Consider the following 9480-nt stretch of genomic DNA (forward strand, 5'->3'; position numbering starts at 1 on the left):
TATACTTCCAGTGGCAACGTAAATGGTACATTCACTTTGGAAAACAGTTGGCAGATTCTCAGAAAAGTTAAACATACACCTATCATATAATTCAGCCTATTTATTCCTAGGTATTTACCAAAAAGAAGTGAGGGCGCTGTCTGTACAGACTCGTACATGCATGTTCATCGCAGATCGATTTGTAATAGCGATGAAATGGAAACGACCCACATAACTATCAACATGTGATTGTGTAAACAAATCGTGGATTTGATCGTACTGATATACTCGACAACGTAGATGAATCTCAACATAATGATGCTGTGTGAAAGAAGCCAGACAAAATAAGAATACATGCAGTATCGTTCTATTCGTATAAAATTCTATTATATAAATTAATGTATAATGACAGAAAGCAGATTAGTGATTGCTTAAAGACTTAAAAGGAGGGAGGAAAGAAGAGAGAGACTGTAAAGAGACATGAGGAAACACTTGGGAGTTGTGGATATTTTCCTCATCTTGATTGTGGTGATGGCTTCATTATCACAACATGTTAAATTGTGCGCTTTAGAAGTGTAGTCTACTTTACATCAGTTATACTTCAATGAGCTATCAAAAACAAAACGAATAAAAGAGAAAAGAAGATATATAATATTTACCCATGGATATATTAAAGATCAGTTTATTTCTTATAGAGATCCCCATATTCGTGTGGCCAAAGGGGTCTATAACTGAGTTTTACAAAACTGTGTTTGCTCCAGCAAGACTATCTTGGAAATACCGTCCCCAGTACTTGCAGCTTTAGTGTAATAACCTGTTTTAGAGATCATGCCACAATTCCAACATGCTCAATAACTTTGTTTTCATTGTTCACCAAAGACACTCAGGATTCCTAGGTCATTCATTATCTCTTAACTCTCATCCATTTATGAATCTGCATATTCTCTAATCTTACTGCCTCCCACTCATCCTCTCACCCACACTCTTCCAGTTTCCTCTGATTTCTTTCTTCCTTCCTTCCTTCCTTCCTTCCTTCCTTCCTTCCTTCTCTCTCTCTCTCTCTCTCTCTTTCTTTCTTTCTCATACATTATTATAGTTATTGTTTCTTCTGACTTTAAAAGGAATTAAAATTAAGCATTTTTGAGAACCCTAAATGCAGCATGGGCGCTGGGCCCTGGGCCTCCCATGCCTTATTTCCCACAGCATCATAAAGGAGAAGTCGACCCTTATTAGAATCAGATGGGGCAAGGCAAATCCTGCCTCTGTTGTTTCCTTTTCGTAGCATCCTGATTTCCTTAAACCATTGTTTCCTTTCCTCTAAAATGGGGATAATCGTTGATCCCCATGGTTGCTTAGAAAAATTTTCTTTGCTGCTGAAGGACCTTGCAGTGTCTCTGGAGCACCATTTTGACCAACTGTTTTTCCTGAGTATCTGGAGAGGACTGGGACATGGTCTGTGCTTCTCCTCACCATCATTCCTGTTGTTCCTCCTCTGGAATTCTTGATTCATCATCAGCAAAGTCCACTGTATACTCAGCTTCTTGTCCGAACATAATCTGTGACACCTTCTTTCTCTGAGGTGTGGCCATCATTGGAGAACACCTCTTTTCTGTAGTCTTCTCCAGTGGTAGATATTCTCTTTCCTTTATTATCACTCAGCCTGAGGGTAGTATCCTTCTTGCTCCTCCTTGCCATTTTTAGACCGCTGTCCCTTTTCCTTCTCGCATCAAACAAGTTTGCTACAGCTAATGTCAACAAACTCATGATCGTCTGTCTCTCCCGTTGACACACACACATCTCTTTGCTGACTATCTCACTTTAAGTTTGTCACCGCTTCATTCGAATGGTCCCTTTATAACTGCCCAGAAATCTTACTCGATTTCTAAATACTCTTTTACTCTCCCATGATAATTACTTCATTTTCACCTCCAATAACTCTTCACTCCTCCTCACTCTGAGCTGACGGCTTAGCTTATTTTATTGAGACTATAGAGGCAATCGAAAGAGAACGCCTTTGTGCTCCCAGCCCAAAGCTACCACTCTCCCTGCTACAGTCTGTATACTCTGCTGTCCCTTCTCATAGAAGAGATGTTTTCCCTGTTCCTACCCAAGGCCAATTCCTACCCATTATCAGTTGTGCAGAAGGATCTTCCTCTCTCCTACTCAGACATTGCTCTAAAGTTGTCCCTGTTCTCTCCTATCCCTCAATTTTTACTTCCCGAACGAATCATTCTCTCAGCATACAAACATGCTAGAATAGTTTCTACTTAAAACAAAACTCTCCAACTATCATTTTATCTCTATGTTCTTCTTTACAGCGAAATTGCCTGACTTGTCTGTACTCATTGTTTTTACTTCCTCTCTCTATAAAGTCCAATCAATCTGTTACTTTCATTCTGCCAGTCTTATTCTTCTTAAGGTATTGATGACTACTGTGATGCTAAACCCAGTGGTCAATTCTCTTTTCTCTTCTTGACTTCCCAGCATAATTTGACTCAGCTGCTTGCTCTTTCCTTGAAATACTTTTTAACTGATCTCCAGAAGTCTACTATTTGCTATCCTCCTCTCTGATTACCTACTCCTTTTCAATTTCCTTTGTTGGTTCCTGTTCATCTGCTTGAACTTTACAAGTTTGTTTCAGTACTCAGTCCCCGGCCCTCTCTCCAAAGTGATCGCATTTAGTTCTATGGCTTTAAACACCGTGTATCTGACGACGAACCAAAATTTATATCTTCAGCCTGTGTCTCTCTTCTAAATTCCAGACTTGTACACATTCAATCGCCTATTAAATATCTCCACTTGGTAATTTTCAGTTGCAAGAAGTTCTAGAGATCTAACATATAGTGTGGTCACTGGAGTTAATAATATGGTATTGTATATTTGAAAGTTGTTGCGAGTGGATCTTAAGCATTTTCACCACATACACACACACACTTAACCATGTTCACTATGTGAGGTCATGGATGTGTTAATTATCTTGATCTAATCATCCTACAATGTATATCAAATCATCGCATTGTACACTATAAATATATACAATTATATTTGTCAATCATTTCTCAGTAAAGTTAAACAATAAATATCTCTACTTGGCTTTAATAGACATTTCAAATGTAACATGTCAAAAATATAACTATTGATCATAAAATCTACTAATTCCTCGGTTTTCTCTACTCAGTTATTGGTGATTTCTTAATTCCAGTTGTTTGAGAAGAAAAATGTGGAATCTATCCTTGAATTCTTTCTTTTTCCCCACTAGGTATAGTCAATCAGTCAAGGAATCCTATTAGCTCTGCTTCAAAATCTGAAGCAGATTCAGGTTTTTCAAAATCTGAACACTTTTTACCCTTTTTAATGCTACCGCCATCAGATCTTACTTGCATTATTGCAAGTCTTTCCATGGTCTGTCTGCTATTGCCCTTGCTGCCCATTCATCTATTAATAACATAACATCCGGGTGAGTTTTCTAGAATACAACATAACATCCCATTCCCCTACTCAAAACTCAATCTCTCTGGCTAACAATACTGTGAATTATTATTTGCACATGTGAGCATGCATGTGTAGATATGTGTGGTGCATTGTTGTCTATTGTTTTACATTTATCCCATTTCTAGTTAATTTTTTTCGTATGGTGAAACCTGTGGGTACATGTGTTTTTTGTTGTTAAGGTGGTAGTGGTAGTAACTGTTTGCTTTTTTTTTTTACATAGTCAAATTATTCCAGCCCTATTTGTTGAAAAGACTATCCTTTCTCCATTGAATCACATTGGCAACTTCCATTCTCACAAATCAGTTACTCATAATGATTGATTTTTCAGCAAAAACTCAGAAAGCCTGCTCTAAAGCTCCATTATGGGGATCTTTCTGTTTTATCATGGCTCAAGTTCTTTACCTTCTCATCCCAGGCTTCTGGACCTAACATGGAAATCTGCCTAAGAAGTGAGATTAAAGGAAGTAACCAGATCTGAGCTACTTCCCTGACTTCTCCCATTCCTCTGACAGTCTTTTTAAGTCTTAGAAATATTTTAATTGTTGAGCCGAGACAATTCTTCTGTTGCCAAAGATGAAACACAAAGATCTCACAATCTAAATAAAACTCATTGTTAGTACATAACTGGATAAATTTCTAAATGGGATAAGATCGATAATGAGTTTGCAAAATTTGGCCACATTAGCTGAGGATGGTGACATTTTCTTTATAGTCTTTGTGCTCCAAGAAGAGGCTAGTGGCAGCAGAAATCATGTCAGGAATGAGACACCGAGGGTTGGCATACGATCTGCCCCTGTGATCCTGATGCTATAGTTCCAGACCCTCACATGCATCTTCTTTCTTAATTCTTGTGATAATCATATCAGGTTGTCATCATCGTCCCATTATTGATGAGGAAAGTTTATGTGCAAAGTCCAGACTCACACCATTAGAATGTGGCTACCTGGAGATGCAATTCCAGAGTCAGGCTGAGCTAAATCAACATCAAAATTAAGAGTTCTTTAAGCCCCTTAATGATGATTTAATGGTCAAAATTGCAAGTCAAGTGTTGTGGATAAATAGACACAGTCAGTCAGGAAACCCTGACATCTTAAACAATGCATTGATTATGAGTTATGACAGGTGATAGATATTAACAGCTGGAGGGAGAAAAGTGTAGGATCAATTCAGATTGACAAATTTTATCAGGCACTTTATGTGTTAACACTGACTTTACTTGCTGCCTTGTCCCTCACCAAAATTAGAAAAGATTCAAAGATGCTGGAGGTACCTGAATGTGAAGTAGGGGGCTAGAAAAATACTGCTGTGCTATATTGTACTTTAGCTTTATATTGCCTTCGCCATTCTATTTTCCCAGAAATTGATTTACATAATTGTTTATCTTGCCTTTTCAGAGGGACAGCAGACTCCTTTGATAATGAGTATATCATCCATCGACTTTTTTAAAGACTCAGAGTATGAAAATAAATATATTTACATTTATTTTAAAAACTGTTAAATGCATAAATACATAAAAGGTGACTGGCATGAAAATGATGACTGGCATGAATAAGTACTTTTAACAGTCTGACAAGTAGCATAATAACTCTTCATTTCACATTCAATATCTCTACCTCTGTAGGCTTCTACATGCAGTGGGTATAACTTAAATCGGCCAGTATACTCATTCTTCCTGGGAACAGGACATTTAAGATGGTCTAGAAATAATTCTTTGAGTTATTAAAATAAATTTCTCAAGAATGTAACAAACATAACTAGCTCTAGGAAGAGAGTTTCCTATGTCCTAAGAAGAAGAAAACAAAAAGGAACTGAGATACTGATCCAAAAAGCTAAGGAAAGAGTAAGTGAATTGAGTTCTTTTTTTTTTTTTAAAGCACTAGAAAACAGAAGTCAGAAAGAAGGAAGGAAGATATTTATGTCATAACATTATTATCGTTAACATTAATTTTAGAAGAAAAAATAACTTTCTTTTACTACTATATGTGCCAACATCATGTGAGATAGTATCATACATTGAGGTCAATGACAGTACAAGTTAAATAAAGAATTGGTTGAGTTCATGACTGTGAACTCAGCACTTTTATTTCTTTCTTTATTTATATAATTGAAGAAATGATTTAAATCCCTCACCTCCCCACTCCCCAGTAACCACTAGTTCATTGTCCATGTCCATGAGTTTCTGTTTGTTTGTCCTGTTCATTTGTTGCTTTTAGGTTTATATCCCACATATAAGTGATATCATGTGATTTTCAACCTTTTCTGTCTGGCTTATTTCGCTTAGTATGATTATTTCAAGGTCCATTCATGTTGTTGCAAATGGCAGTATTTCATCTCTTCTGCCCCAGTAACCACTAGTCCATTGTCCATGTCCATGAGTCTCTGTTTGTTTGTCCTGTTCATTTGTTGCTTTTAGGTTTATATCCCACATATAAGTGATATCATGTGATTTTCAACCTTTTCTGTCTGGCTTATTTCGCTTAGTATGATTATTTCAAGGTCCATTCATGTTGTTGCAAATGGCAGTATTTCATCTCTTCTTATGGCTGAGTGTGAACTCAGTACTTTGATATCCAAGTGAGAGTTAGAAAATTAGGCTCTCAGAAGTCCCAAAGTTGGAGAGTCTGGGTTGTAAAATAAGGCGCTAGGAATTCTCTACTATCACATGTGATTTGGGCTAAGATACCAATGAGGAGTATACTCTAAGAGATATGGAGCATTCTCTCTGAAACCAGGGCACTAACCATTTCAAGATGACCATGAGTTCAAGGGCATGTTTGAATCCCATATGCACCAAATAGTGTCACTTTGTTCCTTGGCTCTTACTGCTCTTCTAATCCTAAAGCTATGATGTAAGGAGTGAAGATAGTATCTTTTATCCACACCAGTGAAAGAAGAAACACTCAAGTTATATTGACTACTTTCTGTAAAAGGATTTACAGGAATCGACACACTATTATTATAAAGTTTACCGCTTTCCTAAGAAATTGATAAAATCACAGTGTTTTCCACATTCTCTCATAGGTCACATTCCCAAAGCTCATTAGAAAAAATAATGGAAAAAAAGGTAACTTATTTAAGATAAGCTGACATATGTCTTTTACACACATACCAAAAGCAAAATCAAGACAACAAATTGGCCAAAATAAAAATAAAAATAAAAAACAAGCTCCTAAAAAACAATGAAAAAAAAAAAAAATCACACACACACAAAATGGCGAAAGACAGAGATAAAAAAGTAAATACAAAAAGCCCTTAAAGAGATGAAAAGATAGTCATTGTCACTTGTAATAAGAGATCAAATTTTAAAATACACTGAAAAGCAACTTTTTACTAATTTGGGTTCAGAAAAATCTTAAGTCTTAAAAATACTCTTTGTTAGCAACCCTGAAAGGAAACAAGAACTCTTCTGCATTGATGGTGGGAACGTACATTGGTACAATCCTCATAGAGGGCAATTGGCAATGCCTATCAAAATTATAAATACCTATTCTTTCCCAATATTCCTGGTTCCTGCAAATTTTATCTTAAGTACATATCTGCAAAAAGATATTAGCATGATGCCATTCATCAAAATTTTGTTTGTAATACCAAATTTGTGAACAACACATATGCCCATCAATTAGGTTTATTTCGTAACAATAAAAAAGTTGAGGATGAAAAAAACATTTGTCAAAATTTGATATCTATTCAAAATAAAAACTCTCAGAAAATTAGGAATAGAAGGGTACATCCTCAGTCTGAGGAAGAGCCTTGTATTAGTCAGGGTTCCAAGAGGAACAGACTAATGGGAGATTTTTAAAATTTATTTATTTATTTATTTATTTAAATTTACTTATTTAAATTTATTTATTTATTACTTACTGTCTCATACGGTTTTGGAGCTGAGAAGTCCCACAGTCTGCTGTCTGCAAGCTGGAGAACCCAGAAAACAGATGCTGTAGTAATTTAGTCCAAGTTCAAAGGCCTGAAAATTGGGGGGTTAATGGTGTAAGTCCTGATCTGAATCCAAAAGCACAAGAACTGGGAGTGTCAATTTCTGAGAGTAAAAGACGAATGTCTCAGGTCAAGCAGACAGGCCTGCTTTTTTGTTCTATGCAGATACTCAACAGACTGGATGATGCCCACCAGCACTGGTGAGGGTGATCTTTATTCAGCCTAGTGATTCAGATGTAAAGCTCTTCTGGAGACACTCTCACAGAAACATCTTGAAATAAGTTTTACCGGCTATCTGTATATCTCTTAGCACAGTCAAGTTAATACATAAAATTAACCATCACAGGCATCTACAAAAAACTTAAAGTTAATATCGTATTTAGTGAAATATTAAATTATTCTCCCCTAAGATCAGGAACAAAGTAAGGATGGTTATCTCACTACTCCTACTCGACATCATCCTGGAGGTCCTATTCAGTGCAATAGGCAAGAAAGAGAAAACACATCTGGATTGGAAAGGAAGAGGTAAAACTGTGTTTATTTGTAGACAACATGATCAGCTATGTAGATAATCCAATGGAATCTACAAAAAAAGATCTACATGGTTTCCATGTAATTCAATGGAGAAAAGATAGTCTTTTCAACAAATGGTGTTAGGATTTGACATACCTATGGACTAAAAACCAAAAAACAACAAAACTCAGTTCTATTCATAACTCGTATCATATACAAAAATTAACTATAAGTGGGCCTACATGTAAAACCTAAAATCGTAAAATCTCTAGAAGAAAACATAGAAGAATATCTTTGTGACACTGGGTCAGGCAAAGCTCTTTTAGATAAGATACCAAAAGCACAAACCATAAAAGAAAATATCGATAATGAAAATTTAATCAAAAATTTTAAACTTTGCTCTTCCAAAGACAATGTTAAGAAAATGAAAAGACAAGCCAGACTAGGAAAAATAATTGTAAAACAAATATCCAATGGAAGACTTGTATTCAAAATTATAAAGAACCCTCATGACTTGATGTTAAGAAAACAACCTAACTTTAAAAATATTTTAAAAATTAAGTTAAAATGAAAGTTTTAAAGTGGGCAATTAAAGATACAAATAGATTAAAAGTAAAATAATAAAAATATTATGTAGGCAGTATCTATAAGAAAGTCGATATGGATTTACTACTATCGGACAAAATAGACTTTAAAACAAAAAATGTTACGGAAGACAGAAGTACATTATCTAATAATAAAATTACCAATACTGTTTAAGCCTGGATGCCAAAATACTATCAGAAAAATACGAAAATTAAAAACATATACTGTTTTTACAGAGTACCAAAATACATGAAGCAAAAATTGTCAGAAATGAAGAGGAAACTAGATAAACAATAATAGTTGGCAATATCAATACCCTGCTTTCAATAATAAATACAAAAATGAGACAGAATACTGAAAAGGAAACAGAAAACTTGAACAACATATTAACCAACTAGACCTAACAGACATCAATAAAACATTGCACTAACAACAGAATATACATTTTTCTCAAGTACACATGGAACATTGTACAGAATTACCATGTTAGGTCATAAACACTTTGATAAAATTACAAGGTTAAAAATGGTGTAAAGTATATTTCCAATCACAGTGGAATGAAATTAGAAATCAATAGCAGGAAAAAATTGAGAAACTCACAAATATATGAAAATTAAACAACATATTTATAAATAACCAGTGGATCAAAAAGACAACAAAAGGAATTTTATAAAATACTTTGAGATGAGTGAAATTGAAGAAACAACATATCAGAACTTATGAGATTCAGCTAAAGCTATGCTTAGAGGAAAATTTTAGCTACGAATGCCTACATTATATAATGAAAAGAAATGGGTGAACTCTGTGTAGGTTTTTTTTTTTTAAGTTTAAATAAATTGAATAAAATATATGTAGTGTGACATGAATTAAGAAGTTAAAACCAGCTCAGGTAGGGTGTCTTGAAGTCAGTGTGCTATTATGTTCAGGTTTTATTCTCTAGCATTGGAAAATTTGTTTCCCCAAGCTTTATTGAGGGAT

The sequence above is a fragment of the Pteropus alecto genome, unplaced genomic scaffold, assembly GCF_000325575.1.
Source record: "Pteropus alecto unplaced genomic scaffold, ASM32557v1 scaffold160, whole genome shotgun sequence".
In the NCBI taxonomy this organism is placed as follows: Eukaryota; Metazoa; Chordata; class Mammalia; order Chiroptera; family Pteropodidae; genus Pteropus; species Pteropus alecto.